General features: G+C 34.2%; 1 protein-coding gene and 1 non-coding gene across 3 annotated transcripts in view; one reads left to right on the forward strand and one right to left on the reverse strand.

The window, feature by feature from the left end:
* The window catches only part of LOC118193475 (sodium-dependent proline transporter-like), a 409,418-nt gene that overhangs the window by 294,165 nt on the left and 89,860 nt on the right, over positions 1–25,393 (reverse strand). The window lies entirely within an intron of this gene.
* TRNAI-AAU (transfer RNA isoleucine (anticodon AAU)) lies at positions 22,917–22,988 on the forward strand. The gene has a single exon. It is a non-coding gene; the product is annotated as a tRNA-Ile (tRNA).

Here is a 25,393-nt window from a genome sequence, read left to right on the forward strand (position 1 = left end):
AAGTAAAAAGCAGATAAATTTCGACTGTTTTAAAACAAAATGAGAGAAGAGAAACGTATATCAACATACATTCAATTTGAACAGTAATCGCAAGCGTAAGGAACACACACACTTACGTTGGAAGGTTCACCAATTAGATCGTAAATGCCAACATTATTTTTCTTCGCGTATTTTTTGCGATTATTTGAAATTGTGAAGACTTCTTTTGCTGAATATGAATTCGCAGCAAATGATTCTTGCAGTAACTTTATAAATTATTTTCTCCATTTCCGCGTGCCTACGTGGTGTAACGGTAGAGCACCCGGCGCTAATCGGCACACACTAATGGAGAGGTCCGGGTTCGAATCCCGGCGAAAGCACTGCACATTTTTCACGTCCCTTTCTTCAAAGTAGTCTAATGATTCTACAGTGGCGCACGAACTAAAAGGTGGTAGACGATAATTTGTCATCATCAGGATTTAGGTCCCCTAATCCCCAGTCGCCCTTTTATATAAAGTATTTTCTCCCTCCTTTCCGCGTGCCTTCGTGGTATAGCGGTAGCACACTCGGCACGTATTCCAAAGGTCCGGTTCGAGTGCCGTCGAGGAGATTGCACATTTTTTAGGTCTCTTGCTTCAAAATAGTCTAATGGCTCTACAACTTTATCACGAGAAGAGACAGAATTCAGGACGCGAATATGCAGTAAATTTTGTCGGTTTAAGATATAGTCCAACGATTAAAAAAAGAAAACATACTAGTGTATTAAAAAAAATCTGAAAGGTTTCAGATTTTAAATTACGTCCAAAGATGCGTCTTTTTAACATTCTGTGTGTTACATTTATTTATTAAATATCACGTTCTTCGCACCTCAGATTTTCTCCGCTTGATACGCTTTGAACGTTTAGATACGCTGTGTTTAACGTTCTTAGTTGTTTGAAGTGTAATTCATGCAGTTAAGCGGCCGAGAATACTACCGTATTTATATTCTTTCATATTAGCTATAGCAGAGAACAAACCTCGACCTTGGACGTGGAGGCAGGACAAGAAGTTGCAGACCTTGGTGATCTGTCTACCATGATGGATTGAAATGACGATCAGATGTTAATTTGAAGAATCTTCTTCCTCTCTCTCCTACATTCTAGTCGTGTTCTTTTTTTCCTACCACATTAAATTCCGACAATTAAATCCCATCCAAGAATTCAGTCTATGTTTATTGCCCTTCAGAAGTTGTTATGATTTTCGTCGACATCTAACAATAACGTGCATTTCATTTCCCGTTTTCGTTTGCAAATAAATTACTTTTTAACAAATAATGAATTTCTGCTTTGGCGATTTCCCAAACTGATAATGTAACTAAGCTAAGAAGATACCTTAAATTTTGCTTCCACACTAGAAGTTTTGTTACAAAAATATTTGAAATATTGAAAAAGGTCCTTGGGAACAACACTTTGTCAAAAATACAGGTTTTGTTACTCATGTTTAAGAACAACAGCGAATTCGATGAAGAATAAACATGCTCTAGCAGGCCATCCATTTGAACTAATGAACAGCACGTCAATCATGACAAAGATCTGATGCTGAAAATAATCTTCGTTTAATAATTATGAATATTATTAAACACGTTCCTGAATCATTTGAAATATTTCAAGCAATTCTGAGAAATTAGTTAGACCTGCGATGCGCGTCTTCGCAGTTATTAAAAAAATATATTTAGTTTTTCCCCAAAACATGATCAAGTTGTCCAAGAGATTTTTTTTTTCAAGGAAAGTTTCCTAAGTTATTAAAACACTTTACCTGATGATGAAATATGCGTGTGCGATTCTTACATAGAAGCAACTCAACAGTTAAATCAAAGGTCCTCACAAGAGGAAATCGAATAGTACCGCAGTCGGTCAAAAAGCGGCAAGGCCGTATATATACGGCCTAGAATATTTATTGTTATAGCTGTAAGAACGTATATATACGTGCATATTAAAATATGTCAACGAAATTAAGGCATTATATCAAAAGAAAACAAATCCAGGTATGAAATACCAGTAGAGTTTTTACATTAAAATCAAAAAAAAAAATTTGTTCTTATAGTAGTTTTGGGAAATTTGTGCTTTCTTAGCGAAAACCCTGGCCGCCCAGAGGAAGTTAATGTTAACCATTTCCTTCCATTCTCGTAATATAGTGCATAATAAATTTCTGCCAACAAGTTAAATTGTAATTAAATAATATTATTCAAGTGTTTTTCGGTATTTTCTTAAAAGCAACTCGTAGAAAACGACCAGAATTGTAGCGAGATAACTTAGGGATTTTTGAATCATGAAAATGAAGCTGTTCAATGCTGTGAAAGTTTCGCCAACAAATACGGCTCCAATAAACTACGTATTCATCTGATATGTCACTATACAACTTTTTCTTATTTTCAAGGTTAAAACTGACGCTTTATGATCACCGTTTCAAGTTTATGGATGCAATAAAAGCAAATGCTGTGTGAATAAAGAAGTGAAAAATGACTTCTAAACTTGTTTCAATAGATTGTGAAATCGTTGGCATAAGTGCACTGCAATCGAAGAGGATTATGGTATGCAATTAAGTATTGACCTGTAAATTAAAATCTTGCGTTTTGTTAAATCATTGTCGACCGTCTTGAAAACCGGTTAATATAAATTTAGGTTTTATATGCCTTTAAGCATAAATTAGTAAGCTACATATTTCGGTCCTGTGAATACTGAAATATTTTTCATTCATCAATTAAAGGTGATGGAACTGAACTTTAAGACATTGTCCTTTACCAAAGCTTATTATAGCAATGCTTTATTTTGGGAAAACGGAAGAAGCTCGAATTATAAAACAATATATCATCAGTCTTATACAGAAAATTTCTGAAGTTCGATTTACTCGTTTTTCGTATGAAAATACATGGTAAAACGAGGTAACAAAAACCTTTTAATTATATTTGGCTAGGACAGATGTTATTGTATAGCATTGTCGAATTAAAGGCCATAACGTATAGCATTTTGTCTATTCTAATACTAAGAGTAGCATTAGAATTTTGGATTTCCTTCTTGCTAAAGTCAGACTAAAGAAGAATAACTTAGAGAAAGAAAAACATTTCCTAATTCGATTAAACACAAGATTTTAACAATTTCAGAATTTCATTGGTAATCAAAAATTTCTAGCATCGGAATACGCATGCCACCTGCATTAATCATACTTAATTGCACATTTTTTTTAATTGTCCTCTGCGAAATAATGTAATTCTAATTTGAAGCAAGCCGTAAACATAATAAGAATGTATAATACATTGTTGGAGTTGATGCTTAAAATTAAATAATTATATTAATCGACTTTGCACAAATCTGTACCATCTCTAATACATTTTACATTATTACCGACTGTCAGTCTGAACTGAAATCTATTGTCTTCTCTATTCGTGGAAAGGCCCTTTTCAAACTGTGCTTATAACACAGTAGTTACATTCTTTCTTTCCAAGAATAAACTTTGTAATCATTTGAATGTACTTAAAGTATTACGAAACGATGTAAGCTCTACTACTTGTAATACGCAGAAGAAAAGAAAGAAAAAAAAAACTATATGATGTGACAACTTTGAAATATCCATTTAAAAACTATTATAATGTTAACAACTTAATTTGGAAAAAAATTAGAAACATGAACTTTTCTATTATAGCTCTATTAAGTGTTGGTAACTTAGTAACTTCAAAGGTGTTATATCCGAGAAAGCAGCGAAAAAATAAGAATATTAAATAGAAATTAATAGAGAATAAATACAGAAAATCCAAGCATTATAAAATGATAAATTAACACACAGGCGAGGAATATAATTCACATGGCATTTCTCGGACGTGCTCCTTTGATGTAAGTGGTTGGCACGTCCAGCTAGCAGCCCTACAGTGGTCAAGTGGATAAAACCGCTAAATGCTAGTACTTCGTTTGGGGTTCGAATCCATGTGAAAAGACTGATGCACGAGACTTCTATAAGTTTTCCCAAATATAACTGCGTTTCCCATGAAAAGCCCTCCTTCCCTTGGCAAATAGCTCTCGCGTAATTTCCCTGACTTAAAACCAGCCAACATCCAGCAAGGAATTTTAAGTTCTGTAATTCAAAATTTCGGAGGGCACATCTGATTTTTCACTCTGTCCACACCATAAAGCTTAATAAATCAACAGTTTCCGAAGCTAACTGTTGAAACCATTCAAAATATTTATTGGTTTTTTTCATAATAAAAAAAACTGCATTTGTATACAGAGTAACAAGAAAAACAATCACAGCTTTAAAGGATGAGAGAAGATGGCAAAGTAACAATTTTCACAAAATAATGCATGGTCGGAAGTCAAATGATTTTGCCATAAAAGACGCCTGATATCTACCAAAGCGTACGCTAATCACTTCGTCGTCGTTTTGATGCATGTAATGCAGTTAGTGGACATTCAACTGAACAACTCTTGTAAATATCAAACATTATGTATTGTTAATACTGCCATTAAAACATCTCTTCGTTTCCTATGCCTTCGTACTTACTAAGTTTTCACGATCACATTTAACCTTCCACCACGCATTGTACAGTCAATTCGCCATTAACCTGGTTGTGGATTACCGGGTCTTATTGAGTTACTGAATAGTGTTTCATAAGCATGTCTAAAGAGAACAGCACTGGACGAGCCAAGATCAAGTGAACTTATAAGAAACTGTCCTTAGTTTTTGAAAATGTTTAATACAAATATCTGGCAAATGTCTTTTAAATTATATTTTGACAATTTTGAGAATGGCAACTTCTAAGTTATTCAAATTATTTTAAAGATTTGCATCAGTCACTCTTGTAAAACATTTTACTCTCTACTGTCATAAAAATAAAAGTGTTGATAAATGAATCAACCTCGTTCGTTTTGCTACTTCTAACCAAGCACCGCCTTTATCATTCTTCGATGGTCATCTTCAGACCCAAGTCAATTTATCCTTTTTTCTGGACTGCTTTAAGTTTTTGAAGGGGTGAAAAAAGTTTTTATTTTGAACCTGCTTATTTCTGGTAAACACCTTTAATTTGTAATATTAGGATTTCTAGCAAGTCTAGTTTAAAAAAATTAAATTTGTTTATTGTGAAAAAATGAAAAAATTTGAGTCATAAACACAACTTGTACAGGAAATAAGAAAAGGACCAGAAAATTTGTCAGATAACAGCAATTATATCTGACACACAACGTCACAATATTTAGGAGTCGTTTTTTTCACTATGGTAAAACGTCATACTTAATATGGAATGAATAAACTTTGCAAAATCATTTGATAAAAATAAATTGCTACATCGTGTAAATTAAGTGCACAGCCATTAATTTGCTGTGTCCTGTTAAAATCAAAGTATTATTACTATAAACATTGTTATTTCTATCTTGAAGTTTGTTCTTATTTTGAATGCTATTTAATTTACGTAACTAAATGAATTTAATCTTTAAATTAAACTTCTTCAGACTACAGGTAAATCGTTAGCAATATTTTTCTGTTGATTATAACACGGGATTGTTCCTCTTTCCTCCCTCAACTGCTGTCGGAACCGTAATTTTAGATCATCATCGACGTCGTCCCAGGATTTGTCCGTTAATCGAGAGTGTTTGTTTTACGAGTTTCCACGTTCTGTCATCCATTAAAGTTGCGAATTCTTTCCTGGCTTTTAGCCTTATGTTTCACTATAAGTATTCCATAGTTACGACACTATAACAAGGGTCATGTATTATGAATGATGAAAATGCAAATGGTTTAGAGGAATAATAAGACATGGAATCCATATATATTTATTTTAAAATATTTCTTGATAAAAACAAGGACGAGTTCTGCAGCTCAAAAAGAATTTCTTTTTTCTTCTTTCTCAAATGATATTAGTCAGGTGTTCTCAACGCAATTATTAGTTCCCTCGACTCAAAGAACTGCAGTTTATGAGAAAGTCACGTTCAGACGATGCCAGTATATACAACAAAAAAGCAGAAATATATTTTAAAAAAATCACGAAGATATTTTCTGATGGCATTTTGAAATTTCAGCGAGCACCGTTAGCAGCAATTTACTAAACCATGAAATCACGCTAAAACAATACACACTTCTGACACAACGTACGATATTTCTTATACTAACATAACCATGAGTAAAGAAAAAAAAAAGCATATAATATAGTCATAAGTAAACAAAATTCAGTCTGATTCCACAAGATCTGCGATAACAGCTGACAGATATTGAAAAACTGACAACTATTGAGAATGGACCATACGGAAGTCAACGAAAGAAATCGCAACTGATTGTTTTTAATGATAAAAAATATTTACACATGCATCCGTATGACATGTAAATAGTGTAGGAATTGTAAAGATCACGAATTCTAACAACTGAGCTTCTGTGAGACATGCGTAAAAGAACACAAAAATAACGCAAATGCTTGTTTATCTTCTTTTTTTTTAAACAAAAATAACGCCAATTGTTGCTACTTAATAAAAAGAATTTATTGTTGTATAAAAGTTAAAGGGGGGTGAAAGCTAAATAATCAGATAAAAAGTTGGCCACTTATATGTCGGTTTAAACTGCAAACTTTTATTTTTAATGACTACGACGGTATATTGGTAACAGCTTCAAAGAAAAATTCTGAAGTAGAAATACACAAATATCTTTTAGTATTATTACGGGTACCTACGGGTTCGTAATAGACTGAATGCACGCAGGCCAAATAGGTTAATAAAATTTATTTCACCAACAGAAACACTTCAAAGTTCTGGAATTTTCCCCAGAAATACATACTCGTACGGATGTTTACAGTATCACAAAGTACAATCAGTAGTTACGTTTCAAACTGCTAACAAAGTTAAACAGAACGGAATGTAAAGCAAGATCGGAAATATTTGTCGGTTAGGCTTTTCTTTAGATGTTAGATGGGTTAGATGTTAGATGTTTTTCTTAAGATGGGTTAAGTTTCTCTTTCGGCTGAACTAACAACTCCGAGTAGATGCTCTCTGTCCAGCCTTATATAGTTTTCACCCGGCCGCCGGGATATTTCTAGTACTTTCTGCTTCTCGAAATCACTGGTAGGCAATATGAGTGTCGAATTACGGTTGCAGCTAATATAGTGATCAATTACATTTATTCAGTTGCGATACTTATTACAATGATACAGGGAAGGGACCAAAGTGTCGCCAAATGGTGGTCAACTTTGGCGACTTCTGGCGATTCCTCTTCAAACTTGGCTACAAAATAAGTAGCTAAAACTGTTGTCAGCTTGGCGATATCTCGCCAAATTACCGAGATACCCATTTACTCAATGATTAATGGACTTGCCCCTGTATTCTTACTTTTCCTGCATAGCCGAAGCACTAACCCAGTTAGCGAGTTTTGATATAGATATGAAAAGTATTCTTTTTTCCAAATCAAAAGTAAAAAATCTTATTTTAAAGAGACTATAAGGCTTTTCAACTGTGCTTCGGTGGGATTCGAACTACGAACAGTGCAATGGCTAACAACTTACATCACAAGATCATGTATAAAAGAATACGATAATTCCTTACATTCTCCATCACCTAAAAGCCGACTGGGAGGCGCCATGCCCAATAGGCAAAATCAAAGTAATCCTCCACCCCATTTTTGGTTGGGACAACAAAGCAGAAGAAGGACAACAACGCTTTTCAGACCACTGATCATTCAATTACTAGCTAGCTATGTTAATTACTGATGTCGCCTTGATTAGTATGATAATTAGTGATGCTGACTGCTATACCGCTGTGCCAGATTCGAATCTAGGAAAATGCATGGTTGTTTATTAAATGTATAGTGTCTTTACCGTATACTGGTACTTGAAATACTGTTGAGTCGAAAGTCCCTCCGAAAGACAGCTAATAGGAAAAAATGGTTAGAAACTTTTGCATTCGTACGGGGGCCAGGGTGTTTGTAAAGACCTTACTTTATTCTAAATAATTATTTTTAGTTCGACTTTCCTTTCCCTCTTGATTTTAGTTTCCTGCTGGAATGTAAATTTTCACGACGTAGTATGCAAAATCTAAGTGTGTTCAGAAGCAGTATTTAAGCTGCGTTTCAAGAGTTCGTGAGGAGTAGTATCGGAGTTAGTTCCGAGTTTATGCTGCGTGTTTGAATTAGATCTCTAGTTGGTGTTAGTCATTTAGCCATCCTAATTTATTATGATTTTACATTTTTATTTTCTGTTCAGTTGAGTTTAGCCACAATTCGGGGTGAAGTGCAAGCACCGAATGTGCGCATCTTGTTACTTTAGCTCAAATAAAAAGGTTATTTAAACTTTCTGTAAGTATCTGTTCTTCAAAGACATGGTGATAATTCGCTACTTCGTCTTCCACATAGGATCTACAATTTATGCTTCCAAAAAGACATAGACTCTATACGTTCTTCATCAAAACTGGTACTGAGTTGAACAAAAAAATCACATTGTCACTTTAAGGTTCCCAAGAATTTAGCCAATAACAGACGCCCTGTTTCTATAGTTTGTAATCGATTCTTAGTAATGTTCTCAGTATTTCGAGATCAAGAGAAAAGTAACAATAACAACAGCAGACTTACATCAGAAAAGCACGAACGGTGGACTGCGATGGTTCCTTACAATATCGCTACTTCTAGAATATTGGCTGATTCTCTCTAGGTACCTAGGTAATAAAGAAAACGAACGTCTAGAGCAATTACGTATTTACCAAAGCAGGAAATAGTACCGATTCTGCAATACCCTTGGTCGGGATGCGAACTTTGGACATCTCGACTACCAGGCGGACGTGCTTCCAATTACATCACGAAGGCACGCGGTGAGGAATTCCTTATAAACACGCGTACAACTGGGATCAATAAGTGTGAAGTGTCGATTGGCAAGATTTCGTATGATTAACGCAATTATGCGTAACTGTAATGTTTGTATAATCACGGGAGTGTTAAATATTTGTTTAAAAATGTCTAGGCAACCAAATTTCCCACTGTGCTCTTATCGACCTGTTTCACGTCAATCTCCCTTATTACTCTTCGGATTGGATAGCCACTCTCCCAAATATTCTAAGCGCCTACGTTGGGTAATTGCTCTACACAGTAGCCGGTTATCTCGTTTACATTTTCGCCTGCACTTAGATAAATATAAGTAGGGTAATCACCTATAATGCACCAAATGGAAGACAGATCAAGTTCTTTTACAGAACTTGTTCTAGCCAGTATTACTTACTCTCTAGTTTTAAGAAGTTTTCTAGACAGTATTACTTACTCTCTAGAAAACACAAAATATTGAACGCTGGTTAGTATATTGCGTAGTTTAGTGCTTAACTTCTAAAATGTCCACGAAATTTATGTGGGCTACAATTTCATTCGTAATATTACATTAGTTAACATACTGAGCACATAAGACATTTAACACATTATATAATACTTCATTCGTATGAATTACATTAGCTGGATTAATTTTAGTGCATGCCAATAAAATTAACATAAAACTCGGGAACACATTTAATAAACAATATTACACATATATGAGCTAAGATGGGTAACATTTCATATGTTAGAATCTGTATAATTTATAAATGCTGGAAACAGAAATTAGACAGTTGAAATTCTACACTATGCAGCAGTTTACAGGGTATTTACCAGAGGCCACGTGATAGCTCATTTGAAGGACTACTGGAATATTTTCTAACGGCATCTGCTTTCCAGTTAGTATACGAGCATAGTAACGCTAAGCATTCATAATATGTAATATAGATGAAGATTTCTTCAACACTTGAGAAATGAGAACAACTCTTCAAACCAAATATTTCACTTTATAATATCAAATGAAAATATTTTAAAATTAGAAGCAAATATGTTTACAACTTCGGTAAATATCGAAACTTAGCTAACTATATAATAATTTTATTTACATTTAAATATTGTCTTGCATAAAAGTAATCTTCTGTCCATCTGAACTGTATATGTCATGGTCTTACTGAAAATGTAACAGACCTTGCGGCAATCGTAACGACCAGAAAAAGGCGGACAAGAACAAAATATACTCGAGTTGGCCATCGAGGTCCTGCAAGTCCACCTTAGACACCTGACCAGACAGCTAAGCTCTTTAAAGATAACAGTAACAACGAGAGCTGTCTGCTCTAAACACCGTTTGACCCGAATATTTAGCCTGAGAAAGAGAATGATGTGGGCGTTTCTTTTTTTCCCCATAACCCCCCTAAAATCGAGCATAACAGAGAGAAAGACCTACTAACGCAACATCTGACCACTACTTCCTGGTTGAGTAACTGTTGAAGTCAGTTGGGAGCAGTCCGGTTTGCATGAGAACTTTTTATTATTATCTCTTGACCCTAGAATCGTTGTTTGAGGAAGTTTCGTTGGATTTCCTTTACAATTGTAGGAAGAAAACAATTAATAATCACAATAGTCTTAACCTGGCTTCTTAATTTGGCATTCTCACTTCTATATAAAATGCTCTTTTGCTTGTTATGCGACATAGTTATACACATTTGATGCGGGTGGTCTTAATTGCTCTGTTTGTACAGTTTTTTTTTTCCTTAGAAGTGGGTCACTTTCACGCTTTCGGTTCTTACTTGAAACCAGAAATAGAAGGTCAGTTATTTGAATCGGGAAAAATTAAGAGTCACCGATTCTTTAAGGCAGAACAAACAAATTAACTCATTAAATTAATTTGTTTGACATACCTTGAATAATCAGTGACCCTTAATTTTTCACACAAGGTAATTTGCTTGTTATGCAACTTAATTTCATTTTTATATTCTTTATAAAAGGAAAACCATCCTTTATTTAAACTCATCAAGACTTCATACCGCAGGCTGTATAGATAAGGTTAACACGCGTTCGGTATTGACAGTTCGGTTCGGATAGTGCTGATTCGTAATTGTGTCCCGCACTGTGTCTTGGTTTCAGGAAAATCAGGTATTTTTAAATGAGCGGTTATTAAAGAAAAACAATTGTTAATTTATAAAGAAAATAACGCGATGGATATAAAACTATAGTATAGTTTTCACTAATATACAGATATTTTCGAACAAAGTCATGTATTTTTTAAGATCGAGGAGGATAATTTCGTTAGCACTTCGCTTCATCTACATCTTCAGCAAACTTCTGTAGAATATACATAATCTATTTTTCTATATCTTATTAATCGAGTTCTTCGTTTTATCATTTGTTATGCTTCGACCATACGAACTTTAATTTGTCATACAGTGCATAGGATCTAACTTTCTTAGGCCACATAAACTAATCTATATCCTACTAATGAACCTGGCGACTTCTCGCACAGGCCACAATAATACCAGCACAGAAGAAAGGTGAAAATAACCCTTTAAGAATTTCAACTATGAACAGAAAGGCACGTACTTCGTGCTTTACCAACAACTTTCGGTGGGACTTAAACGTTATTACACAAATCAACTCTAAAAAAAATAGTGCTAGATTAAGACTTTTAAGTTATGTCTAACTAGGATGACACGACACCCTAACAGACCTGATAATTATTCAAATGGTCAAAAGGCGTATCAGCGTGTACAGCAATGTTAGAAACGAAGTGTGCGTTGGCTAGCGAAATCACGTTCTAAATAAAATCCAAGATTCACCCGTTTAATTTAACTTTAAATTTATATTCTGGGGTGAAAATGCAAAGGAAAGTTGAGGAGTTCAGGAAAGATAATAAAAATTTGAATACTAGGCTAAATAAAGTAAAGAAAACCCTACAAGTGTTGTACAACTTATACATAGTAGGCCTTTTTTAATGCTACAATATTTTTTTATAAAAGTTTCCTGGATAATCCTCCGTTAAATACGGTAACTTCATCTGTAGAATAGTCTCCAAGAAAAAAAAATTAGTTCCATTATTCATCTAAAAATAGAGATACACAGCTGTGATATAAAAAATTAATTGCATATGCTTTTAAGTTAATTAAATGATGCTATTGAGTAAAACAAATGAAACAATGAAATATTGATTACATTTATTTCTTACAATGAAAATCAAAAAATGTTTATGAGTCATATAGAGTGGATGCTCGTTAATTTGAATCCAGTTAATTCGAACCAATCCAAAGGACCCCAAAACTTGTATTGGAATTAATGTTAAAAATACCTCATTAATTCGAACTAAATTTTTATCACTTCGGTTGATTCGAACTAAAACATTTAACAAAAAATGTGTTTTCCCTCGTTTAACTGAGAAAATGCACGCTGTATTTATTATTTTTTGTGTGTCAAAATCATCTGTATTTCTTTTCTGAGTAAAGAGGCATACGCCTGCATTTCTAGACTATTGTAGTCCCGCTAAACTTTAGTGGCCACTGTCCTACTGTCCACCTCTTATCAGTGCTTAATATACAAACTTCCCGGGCCTAATCTGTTTCCTTGAATTCATTCAGGACGCTTTTATGAACGAATCGGCATAGTGGAAGAATTATTTATTTATTTGTTATCAATTTTCTTAGAATTTCAAAAAAAAAAAAAAAGTTTTTACTACAGATTTTAAAGAGCTGCGTCAGTTATGCCTGCAGTGCAGACAAGTTAATGTGCTCTACTTTGTATTCCTCAGTGTGTGGTGTGAACGTATAAAAATTCAGGATGTCTACATCTGGAAAGTACAAAACTCTGACTCTGGAGACAAAGGTAGAAATTTAGAAGAAAGTAGAGAATGTCGAATGTAAAACAAAGTTAGCAGCTGACTATGGAATTAAAAAAATACCTTGTCAACTTATTTGAATTATGAACTTTAACTAAATTATGGATTACGCTGTTCGGTTAAACAGCTTCACAAGTACAATACATTCGGATGAACTGTAAGTCAAAATGAATAAGCCTACCAGATCGGTTAGAAGCAAGATGTGTCTCCTATCAAAAAATGAGTTTTTAAGAGAAAACTAGAACCCGTACTATTAACTGATTTCGAAAGCGAAACTTTAAAATAACGCAACTGATGCCCTGACACACCAAACCCATATGACAGGAATAACTGAATTCTTTCTGTTTCCGGAAAAATGCAAACACGCACATATACCTGAAGATAAACGTAAGGAAGCCAAACAACTCTAATGTACAATTCCATATGCAATACTGTTTCTAAGTATAAAAGATACACCACGAATAAACCGTCCGTTAATGGCCCCCAACGGGTTCGCATACACTGAAACTGAGAAAATTGAGTCACTAATTTATAAACATTTACCTCATTTCCATATTTAACATCTCTCATCTCCAAAGAGAACAGCTACTCACTTTTATGCAATACTTTATACAGAAAATCACAAATAACATTCCTCTAGTTATGCTATCTAGTGTTCTGAGATATACCAAGAACAACCCCCCTCCCCCCAAAAAAACTCGAAAAGCCTTGGACTTGAAACATTAGCAATAAACTAATAAAAGAAATGGGAGTTAAAATGTTATTCAACCTCGCTCGCCGAAATTATCAGTTACTGCAAACTAAGCAAATTTGCTGAGTAAGTGATTCTTTACAGAATGATCAACCATATCGACCGACGCAAAAATCCCCCTTTTTCCTCAGCAATATAGCTTTAGAAGAATGCGATACCAGAAACAGAGCATCTTAAAATATTGTATACGTACTACAACAGAGTATTTAAACAGAAAACTTAAAAAATATTCTATACGTACTACAGAGTATATCATAACATTCCACAGTAACTAAATATATTGCATAAGAACTGCAAAATCGACAAATCTTTAAGCACTATTTCTCGATATATCAAAGGCCTTTGATAGCGTTTCATCTATAAGTGGAAGGATCATCTTATAAATGAAGCCTTCTGGGTTTCCAGACTACGTTACGTACATTAATGATTCATATATTCAAGATGAGATACTTTGTCATTCATTATAACAATAACCGAACTACACATCGGCAAAACTTTTCAGCCGTACCACAAGGGTATCAAATAAGTTAATGGAAATTAGCATACATACATGTACATCTATACACATTTACACTTGAATATGAACTAAAATGTAGAATTTTAAAACTAAAAGTGGTATATTTGAATGCGGGAATCTCGCACTTTCTTCGCCACTCGAATGTTTTCCAATTCAACCTAAAAAGCCATTAAATGCTTTAACTCAAACCTGCCAAAACCTTTGTTTGACTAATAGTTAATAGAAACGTTCACTGAAAAAAAAGAGGCTGCTGGAATATCAAAAGAGCTGGATCACCAATATCTTTGTAGAAGCCATGATTATCAAACCTTTAACTTTCTAAAGAAAACTTTGCATTTCACGTTTAATGTTTTCCTGTTGTCCTCTAAGCTAATCTTCCGTTGTAATCTTTGGGAGCTCACCAGCGGCCAAGCGGTAAAGTCGCTGAACACTGGTAGTTCGGTCCGAGGTTCGAATCCCACGAACGGGCTGCCTGCATGGGCGTTTTCGTGTTTTTCCCCATGTGTAACGTTTATACGAGCCAGTTTCTCTTAGAAAGCCCTCCACGAAGGCATCCCTTCCCTTGGACAGATAGCCCTAGTGTGCTTTGCCGTAATCTCAATAAACCAACCAAACCATAAACCAAACGTTGTAATCTTTGTACTAAAAGCATTTATACTATTACTCAAATAGTTTTGTCAAATTATATTAAGAAAATGAGTCTTAAGATTCAAGAATTTTAACTATGCAATATATCTCACTTGTACTCTCTTAATAAATACTAAAGTATTTAAAAAAATGCTCTTCTTTGTTTTTCATTAAATTAAAATTTGAAATTTTTACTTTAATTAAGATCTTTAAAAATTAAAATTCCCCGAATTTGCGAACTTTTTACGATTCGGCGTCGACAGAATTTAGGACGTGTCCCATCTATCACAAATACGTTTTTGAAACGGTTGCTCAAATTCAGCACACGTAAATGAGTCATTTTTTATCCTTGTATTTGATGATAATACAAATCATGAGAAAAGTGATTGCAACGTAAATTATTACGACACTAAATTCATCTCGCTTTAAAATTCGCGTTAAAAGTATATATTCCGTATCATACGAAAGCCAAATCGTGATACAAGCAGAAAACACATCGCGATACAATCAGAAAATATATTAACAAAGTTTATTATTCTGTTCATTTGTGACCTGCAAATATTTCAAAGCAATCTTTTGAATACGTCATTAAGTGATGCTTTCCTAGAAAGTTAAATGTTGGGCCACTTCGAATGGGTAACAAAATGAATCGTTTCTCAAGTAATCATCTTCAGATTTTTAACGGTTTCATTTTTCAGATTTCCTCAAAATGCTTTTCTGGTGTTTATAAAACGTTATTTGCCAAATATTGGAATATAAATGCATTCTTCAGGTAGAAAAGTATGTATTAGAGATCGACGAAATTGATGCAAGAAATAGCTAGCAAAAACACGCAACCTGAAGCATTTTGCATGATCTATATTGAGCCAGGAAGTTCTCTTCATTCGGATTCACTTGTTAGTGTTCTCGTTACATAACAAGTCCGACGGTTAAATTTGAAGGTAACCGTGAGTGGCTAAAGAAAAAATAATCACACTAGTTTTAAGCATAGTTTGTAGTTCCGTAAGTTTTTTCTCGATATCTCAAGTATCAAAAACGCTCATTTTAAAATTAAGGGATGAAATAACGATAGAAAATAACGATCTAACATCCTGGGTGGTAGGAAAGTGAGAAGCAAGCTTCATTTAACCTGGAATAAATTAGTTTTAAATTAACCTATATTCACTGGTCTTCGGATGATATCCCACTCCCTGTGATTAAAACCAGAGGAAACTCTTGAGGGACTGCCCGCTCTCGACGACCACCCTACCTATTCAACGTGTACGAAGCAGCCCTTTCGTATTACCCTCCTCCGCTAATTATAAAATTACCCAACGGGGGAATATTGTTACATAGCGCGATATAATCAACTTAGTTCTCTCGCAGCGGAGGTTCAACTGTTTCGTTGGAGATTTATCCCCATTCGTATTAGCGATGTCTCATGTATTTAATGTAACTAACCATGCAAAAGAAAAACTTTGATCTCCCCTTCATCCTTTATATTGTAACGAAACACAGCACTACCTAATATACAACTACGTTAAACGTTACTGAATTAAACTGCTTCTAACCTTAAAATAAAAACATGATGCCGATGTCAAGAAACTGAAAAATAGCAGTGAAATATAACGTTAATAAATTACTGCGTTAATTAAATGAGGAAACGGTCATGCCCCAACACCCGTGATTTCAGGTCCCAAAAACGTCTCAAAATTGAAGAAATAACAATAACAAGTTTTAAAACATTCCTCAGAAAAATGTAGTGAAACATAATAGCTTAGATAGTAGTCTTCCCATCGAAATCAGAATCCCGTGCATAAACATGTTTGAGTGTGTAAAGTGTATTTTAATTAAGAAGTAATATCTTATGCTCAATTTTTCCTGCACTTATAGTGTTTGGTCTCTACCCCAAAATATGCTAATGAAGTTTGCAGAGTATTCATTTATTTTCAGTAATTAGTTACCTTATGTTAATTAGCTTTTCTTCTTTCAATTTTTCTACCAGAATAGTAATTTCTAGTTAGCGCGTATTCAAATGAATCAGATGGAGGTAATATTTAAGGGAAGGTTTTAGATGGTAGAATTAGAGTGTTCTGCCTAAAAGCCGAATTACTAGTTGGTTCTCTAAAGAGTAGTTTATCTACGGCGTTGCGTTATTCTCGCCATTAGGCTTGTCACGCGGATATTAGGTCTAAGACAACTTGCGCGCATTCTGTCTGCGTCGTCTTTCAGCTAATTTACAATTAGTTAAAAATCTGAATGTTAATATCTACAGACATTAGGTTATTTCGAAGCAGAAGACATGAAAAATGTGCAATGCCCTCATCGGGAACCTTGAACCTCTCGAATACACACCGAGTGTGCTGACCATTACACCACGAAAGCACGCTAAGAAGGCGGAAGAAATACCTTACAAATCTACTGATTTTAATAAAAGGGTCTTTTACTCCCAAGTGTCTGTTGTAATTTTCAAGACATAGTGAGAAGCCGCTTAAGTGTCTTCCAGAGGTCTTATTTAGTTTATGTTACAAAAGAAGGTGAGACTCTGTAAGTTAAACAGAAGCGAAAATCTAATTATAGGAGAGAAAGGATTAGCAAACTCCAAAGCCCTGGTAAAAATCCTCTGTTCTGTCCGCCGTTAGCGTTGTTACAATCAGGGACGGATGAGACTAGCCTGAATAGCTCGGCGAATTTGCGAAAAGGTACCGGTATCTTTTTACAAATTGGCCGTTGTTCGTCAAGATACACGGTTGTCCCGATATAAAGATACAACGTTTATGTTACAAAAGAAGGTGAGACTCTGTAAGTTAAACAGAAGCGAAAATCTAATTATAGGAGAGAAAGGATTAGCAAACTCTAAAGCCCTGGTAAAAATCCTCTGTTCTGTCCGCCGTTAGCGTTGTTGCAATCAGGACGGATGAGACTAGCCTGAATAGCTCGGCGAATTTGCGAAAAGGTACCGGTATCTTTTTACAAATTGGCCGTTGTTCGTCAAGATACACGGTTGTCCCGATATAAAGACACAGCGATGCACAGCACCCTTACAAATTTCAGTTTATATCATAAAGAATGCATTATTAATCAAGATGCCGAATTCTCCGTGGGAAGGTCTTTATCTTGACGAATAGTCACCAATTTTCATAAAGGTGCCGGCCTTTTTATCACAGGGCATTACGTATTAGGAAGGTTTGGGCTGACGGGACATAAAAATGTCCTGTTTCCATGAAAATTTTCTATGGAGCGAATAATTAGATCTGACAGTTATGACTCCGAGACGAGCTAACTATGAGTTTAGTACGTTTACCATTAGTTTACCATTTTTCAAATGGGGTAGAAGTCATTAAATCTTTTTTTCCAATGAGTTTATTGTTTTTTGCTGTATGAATCCTACAACTATGAATAATGCTTCATCCGTTTTTAAACCATCCATATCAGGTGAGGAGGTGGTGTTATGGTCACCGGCGGCTCGAAAATTTCTGAATTCCCCATAATCCTATTCTCGCCTGGTTGCAGTGAACTGTTAAGTATCTTTGATTGAGATATACATTAGTAGCCGTGAAACAGCGGAGCAGATTGTTAGACTTTAAGCTTTGATTTGTAAATACTTTGAATCATTGCTGTCTTTTCAAGCCTCGAAAAACGGAAATTAATTTGTACAGACATTAGGTTATTTCGAAGCGGGAGACATAAAAAATGAGCAATGACCTCGCCGGGACTCGAAACACGGACCTTTTGAAATATGCGCGCCGAGTGTGCTGACCACGAAGATATGCTAAGAAGGCGGTATAAATACCTTATAAACTTCAAATTGAAGTTCTGAGATTTCTGTCTTGCATCACTGTATTTGTTTTTTAAGCTTATGTTATTATTGTTATCTCTATGCATTATTTTATTCTATTTATTATTATTTTATATTACGTCTACTTATCTATATTATTTATACCATATTATATTTATATTAATATTATATTTATATTTATATTATACTTATTATTATCATTATTTTATATTATATCTATTTTATATCTATTTATCATTATTATATATTATTGCCGTATCATACCTCCTTTGTATTATTATTTTTACTTTTTTACTACTATTCTATTTTATCTATGTATTATTATTTTATGTGTTAATGTATTATATTACTATTGCATCATATTTCCGTTGTATTATCATTATTATGTTACATAAATTATTATACTGTATTATTATTGCATTATATCTTCTCTACTTTATCGAATTGTTTTCTTACTTCCGTAAGCCTCGTGACATACTTAGTGGAACACGAGGAGTTTTCTATTTATTTTCTTAAATAAAACATAAATAATAAATAACATTTAAATATTGTTGTATTTACTGAGTGTTCTATTGTTGAAAGGTAAAGATGATACATGTATGTGATAATTCGTCTAGCTATCTTTTTTTTTTTTTTTTTTTTTTTTTCTCCTCTGATGAGTTTTTCAGTTTTCTCGAACTAATGTTTCATTGCTTATGATTGTTTTGGTGGAAAAACATGACCTTTTATTGCTTTTTCATTCCTTAAAACTTTACATGACTTTAAATAAATACCAATACAGTGCTTTTATGTTGCTTTATAGTCTCTTGAAGATTAAGCGAAAATATCAGAAATTTTCAAATGTGCGAGAGAGGAAAGTGCACTGTTTAAATGTTCAAACTACACTTTCATTATCACTTTATTTAGAGCTAGGCAGTTTCTTAATGCGGGCCGCTTATCAATTAATTTTATGGCATATACTTTGCTCAAATATAGAATTTGGTATTATCCGTGGTTTTTTTTTAATTATGCGTTATGATGTGCCCCAGTTACAAGAGCTGGACATAATTCGAAGTCTAATGCTAATTTTCAATTTAAGCCCAAATATTAAAAATTTTATTTTTAATATTAATAAATTTTATAAACATATAATACTTGAAAATAATATTTTTCTAATTGTATACCAAAGAAGTTCAAACAAAAATAGAAATTTTCATACTCTGTTACTGTAAAGATTTTGACTTAATTACGACATATATGGACAAATACATATATTCCCCCCCCCGAACTTTTCAATAATAGTGCTATTTTCATTTCATCTGTTAAATGTAATCAATATTTCACAGCAATGGTTTCAAAACAGTGTTGCGCTGCGAATCATTAGATTTTTTGATTTATGAAGGTATCGTGCTGTGTCAGATTTATTCGAGGCTTAAAAATCAATTTAAGTTTGAATGAGCACGAACAGAGTTCCGTCTCTTCGGTTCACTTAAAAGATTTTTAGGAGGAAAAAATTCAAGTTTTATGATTTAGGTATTAAAAGTGTGCAAGATCGGTCAACATACAGTCAAAAGACTTTTATTCTTATATTAAGAAAGTTCTTGGCCTCTGGAACATCTGATGTAGTTGCATGTGATTACTAACAAAAAATAGTGTTATACAATTTCATAATATTTAGTAAATAAAATTTAGCTAACAAATTCTCTTTTATATTTGGATATCCCTCTTATACAACTCCTTGTTGAAAGGAAAAAAACCGTAAGATAGAATATTTGAAGATATTTCAAAATGAAAATCAATAATTTGAAAAGAATAGAAGGATTAGAAATAACTAAACAGTTAAAAATTACTTTCTGCAGTATCGTTAAAATGTATCCATTTTTTGTTTCTGCGCGAAACATTAAGATTTCTTGGACCACTGAAGACTGCATACGCGGAGCGTAAATAACATACACAATGTTTTCCGTCATCCTGAAAGTTTTTCCGCGAATTGTTTTCTTAGAAATGTTTAGTTGCCCTATACTGGAGCTCTTTCGCCACATGATGTAAAAGACGTTCTGGAGATGAACCAACAGATGCCACACCCAGAAAGAGAAAAAGAGAAAGGACTCAGAGAGAAAGGACTGTTTTTACGTCACATCGCTATGTATGGATTAGGTCTGAATTTCAAGGTCGAGATCCAAATATTAATGGGCGATAGACAGTTTTATTGTTGATCAAAATCTCGAGCATTGATACTATATTTATAAAGAATTCATGTCTTTACAATTATACTATAAATTTAATTCAGGGGTACAAAAAAAAATGCCATTTTGTATCAACTATAGAAATATTCTGAAAACTTAACTCGAAAATTATTTCCTCCTCTTTAAAAGATAAATTATGACACATGTTTTAAGACAGTACAAATCACTAATTATTTGACTTTTGATGCACCAGAGAGATACTGAAAAAATTGCAATATAAAATATGCTTATGTCTCAAGATAATCGTGATACTAAACTAGAGTTTCCGAACATGGATGTCATAGCGCACCAGTAGACGTTGAAAATGTCTAAGATGGGCATTACTGGTGCAAGTGAGACATTGAGATGCAAGTGGACAATAAGAACATGTTTGGAAAATTTGTTTAAATGCCCACTTAAACATTCACTTAATTACATAAATATTACAGTCAGGCATCTTTAATCACACCAAGTTATATCAGCCGACTTTTTACAGAAATTGTCTAATTTGCATGAAATTTAATTTTTTTTATTCCAAAGGATTAAACTTACAAAATAGCAGTCTAATATATTGAAAATATGCCCACAGATTCGTTCTTGCAGTAATATCCAATACTTATCAAGTATATTCTTTCAATATATTAAAACCTTTGATACTTTGTGGCTATGACAGGAATCTGCATGCATTTTGCACGGCCATTATTATGCATGCTTTATATATCTTACCAGCAAAGTTCGAAATCCGGCATTCTATAGAATGCCTATGCATTTTATATAATGTCTAAATCTATCTGGCAATATATGAAACGATTTTATATTTCACACACTTCCTAGGCACTCTATAGAATGCCAAATGACAAAACAGCAAAGTATGGAATATATTTCAGATTCGTTTCAAAGAAGCAAACTACTTACCAGAAGTTAATAAAAGATATAAAATGACCAAAATGACTACTAAGAAGGAACCGCGGGACTACTGGCTGATTAATCGACAGGATGTGGATATTGGTAGAAAACAAAATTACATTCATTTATCCTGTTAATGAAAGGGTCAGTACTATACAGTATTACGTCACGGACGTTGAGTTATTTCCCCTACTTCATTAAAACTCATTTGAATACTGGACACGGACGACGTGACAGAATGTTGAAAGAACATTCAAACAAATTCAAACAAATGCAAAAACGTAACATGTAATGATATTGAACTGCACAACCACCTTCCTGAGCCCTGCCAGAAAAAACAAAAAGGTATTAAAAAAGCCACTATTGGGAACTTATGATTGCTTCTGAATTTAATTTCCGTTGTCAGGTAGATCTTACTGATTCCCAGCCTCAGCAAGATAGAAAATACAGATTTATTATGTTGTATCAAGATCATCTCACTATACTTTTTTTTACATATTTCTAATAACAGTTTTTAATGGCACTCTTTCATTATTTTTCAAAATAACATTTGTATTTCTGAGGAATGATCGTCTTTTAAACAATAGCTTTATCATTACCTTTTTTCATAATTTTCCTAATGAGCATTTGCCATTCTATAGAATGCCTAAGGTATTTTATACAATTCCTAGGGAAAGTATGTAATAATTTTTATATTTCATACTTTGCCTAAAATCGTCCGGCATTATATAGAATGCCGGCGTTTCGTACCTTGCCGGCATTACAAATGCTTTGAAAAATCTTCACAATTTTCTTTTGTTATTTCGTAATGAGTTTGAATTCATTATTTGATAGCACTATAAGTGCAATAAGCATATAAACCCTATGCGTACGTTTTGACTTACTGCAGTGCTTAAATTGAGCTGAAGTTCGGGGCCGGTACCTTCAGTTTTCGCGCTTAATCATAATTCTAACCGGAGCCCTAACTAAGAGCTCCACTTCTTTTTATAAAACTGAACCACAATTACAGAAGAAAATTATTTCAGGATAAATTTCGTTACGTTTTATTTTAACAATAAGTAACATTTTAGAATATTCTATTTTCCTAGGAAACTAACATGGGTAAAGTTGAGATGGTTAATATAAGAAATGCTCCCCTCACATACATGTCCGGTTATTTGCACCTGTTTTTCGGCTAAATACTCGGAGAATTTTCGGCTAAAAGTACATTATCTTCCTTTTAACTTCCACCGGTAGAAAGTGGACATCACCGAAATTTGGTTTATCCTTAAAAAGCGCAATAAATTTACGGGAACTTGTTTGGGAATGGGTACCTGCCATTGTATTTAGTGTTTTGTTATCGGCGGTTGCAACTGGTTATCCTCAGAGAGTGAGAAATCTATGTCTTAAATACGCGTCAAGTGATAGGGAGCGTAATATAGTTAAATATTGAAATGCACGCAGTCTCACGTTTGTCTTCAAACGTGAGATTAGATAAGGTATTTCTCCCACTTCCCTAGCGTGCCTTCGTAGTGTAACGGTAGCACGCTGGGCCAATATTCCCGAGGTCCGTGGTTCGATTCCCGGCGAAGGCGGTTGCATATTTTTCATCTCCCTGCTTCCAAAATATCCTAATGTCTCTTACAAGTGGCGCACGAACTAAAAGGGTTGTGGATGATGATTCTCCGCACTCAGGATTTGGCGACTAGGTCCCCTAAAACACTAGTCGCCCTTTAAAAAGAGAAGTATATAAGGTATTTCTCCCACTTCCCTAGCGTGCCTTCGTGGTGTAACGGTAGCACGCTGGGCCGGTATTCCAGAGGTCCGTGGTTCGATTTCCGGCGAAGGCGGTTGCATATTTTTCATCTTGTCTGCTTCCAAATTAACCTAATGACTCCACAAACTAGGAGTCGAATTTCTTTTTTTTTTTTAATTCTCTGATGCATAGTTCCTTTGTTGGCTATAATTATATCATCAGATGCTCTCTGACCCTGGCCCCTGTTCGTTTTCGTTCAGGATTTCCCTTTTAGACTGTGTCTAGCATTCTCTTTATTCTCATCAACGATACTCTAATCATATAGCATTTTTGTGCTGTCCCACCTTACGATCCCTTGAAATGGAAACCTTTACATACCTAACTTTAACCTGGTGTGAAACATCAGGTTAATTTACTGAAGACTAGTTTAACTTCATGTTAATGTCTAGGTTAATCCCCCGAGGTCTACTCAAATTCACTGTAATATATAAGGTAGAAATGTTGTAATTTGTAACAAATTCACTGTAATATATAAGGTGTAACGTTGGCAATTTAATTTATGTGGAATAATTTTCTAAAAAACTTTTAAAGATTCTGCATTCTATTAGCCTTTATCGTCTGTATAAGCCCTTTGCCACGAACGTGGTTTTATTCTGTTAGATTTCTAGACGTCAGTCATCGTTTTACTGGTTTAAAAGAAAGAAAATAAGAGAGAAAAGAAACTCTTGAAATTCTAATGCAAAGGTGTAAGGACCTGACATATATGTCTGCTATCTCCAGGCGAGTAGTATGTCCTGCAATTCGTCTAAATGTTTGCAGAATTCGTTAAGTAAAGCAAAACATATAAAAGCACTGGTAATACGAATCAAAATGATTCCTTTCACTGCGGTATTCGAAATGAAGATGAATCACCGGCTTACGGAGCCAGATGAGCGTCGCACAACATCTCAGTGGGGTGACAGACTCAAATCGCCAGACAGACACAATTTATTTCACCTGGTGTGACCTCCGGCTGAGCTACAATTGCACTGATTTCAGTGACAGCGATGGAACTGCTCGTTGATGAGTAAGTACCACAGAGAGTAATGACTTATCAAATTGAAAATAGTTTTATCGTTTTTATAGTATTATTATGGAGAAGAGTTCTCATAAGGTTATCGATGAGTTTTCGCTTAGGACACTAACGAAATTGAAAAAAAAGAGAAACATACAATCAATGACACACTACATTCGCAAATACAACCAACTCCCGATCAGCCGGAGGGAGGGAAGAGATTAACCTGGTTGTGGATTCGCGGTACTCTAAATAAAATTAACTTTGATTATTGCGAAAAGGTGGAAAAATTATTATCACGAACCATCAAGATAAAACAAAACAGGCTTCATAAAAAGAAAAAAACTGCATGGGATAACAATAATGACATCAAAAAATATCTTGCCAGATTAATCTCCTCAAAAAGAAAAAAAAAATAAAGTTCAAACTGACCTTTCTACATGAGTCTGAGTACAAGAAAATTAAAAAAGGCTTTTCTAATACCCGAAAAAAATTATAAACCTCAAAAATAACAGAATTTTAAGTTTTATATGAGCCCTTTTTTTAATTCTGTCATTACTTCTAAATAGTTAAGTCTATTTATTATAAAAACATTCTCTTGAAAAAACTGCCTTTTAGCCTACAGTTTTTAAATGTTTAATATCGTTGTCTAAAGTTAGAATTACATTTATTGTTTTGCAGGGTTTTCCTTATTTTGCACAACAAATTTATTTTAAGTTTTCTGTCCTCAACTTCTTAAACTTCCATTCCCATTCTCTCGCCAGGATGTAAATTTAAAGTTAAGTGAAGTACTATTTAAACGTGTGATTATCTCAGTTTATTCAGAGCGTGTTTCGCTAGCCTAGCGCACGTTTCGTTGTTATTTCGCGGTCACGCTAGTAAGCTTCTTGGCCTTAGGCTAAAAGTAGTACTGTAGGCTAAAAGGCAGTTTTTTCAAGAGAATGTTTTTATAATAAATAGACTTAACTATTTAGAAGTAATGACAGTTTAGTATCACGCCGGTTAGATTTCTGTGAGTCTATCTCTAACAGTTGTTACTGTGAAACACCGAAATCTGGAGAATGTCGACTTTCACCGGTGAATGTCAACATTCACATAGTCTCTTGGTGTATGTCCGAAATATTTTCCAAATACTCTTATTTCTGACTTACACCGGTCAATGTCAACATTCACCATGTACTAATTGTGAA

The sequence above is a fragment of the Stegodyphus dumicola genome, chromosome 5 (assembly GCF_044657685.1).
Source record: "Stegodyphus dumicola isolate Sdum_Otavi_A_Nest chromosome 5, ASM4465768v1".
Taxonomy (NCBI): domain Eukaryota; kingdom Metazoa; phylum Arthropoda; class Arachnida; order Araneae; family Eresidae; genus Stegodyphus; species Stegodyphus dumicola.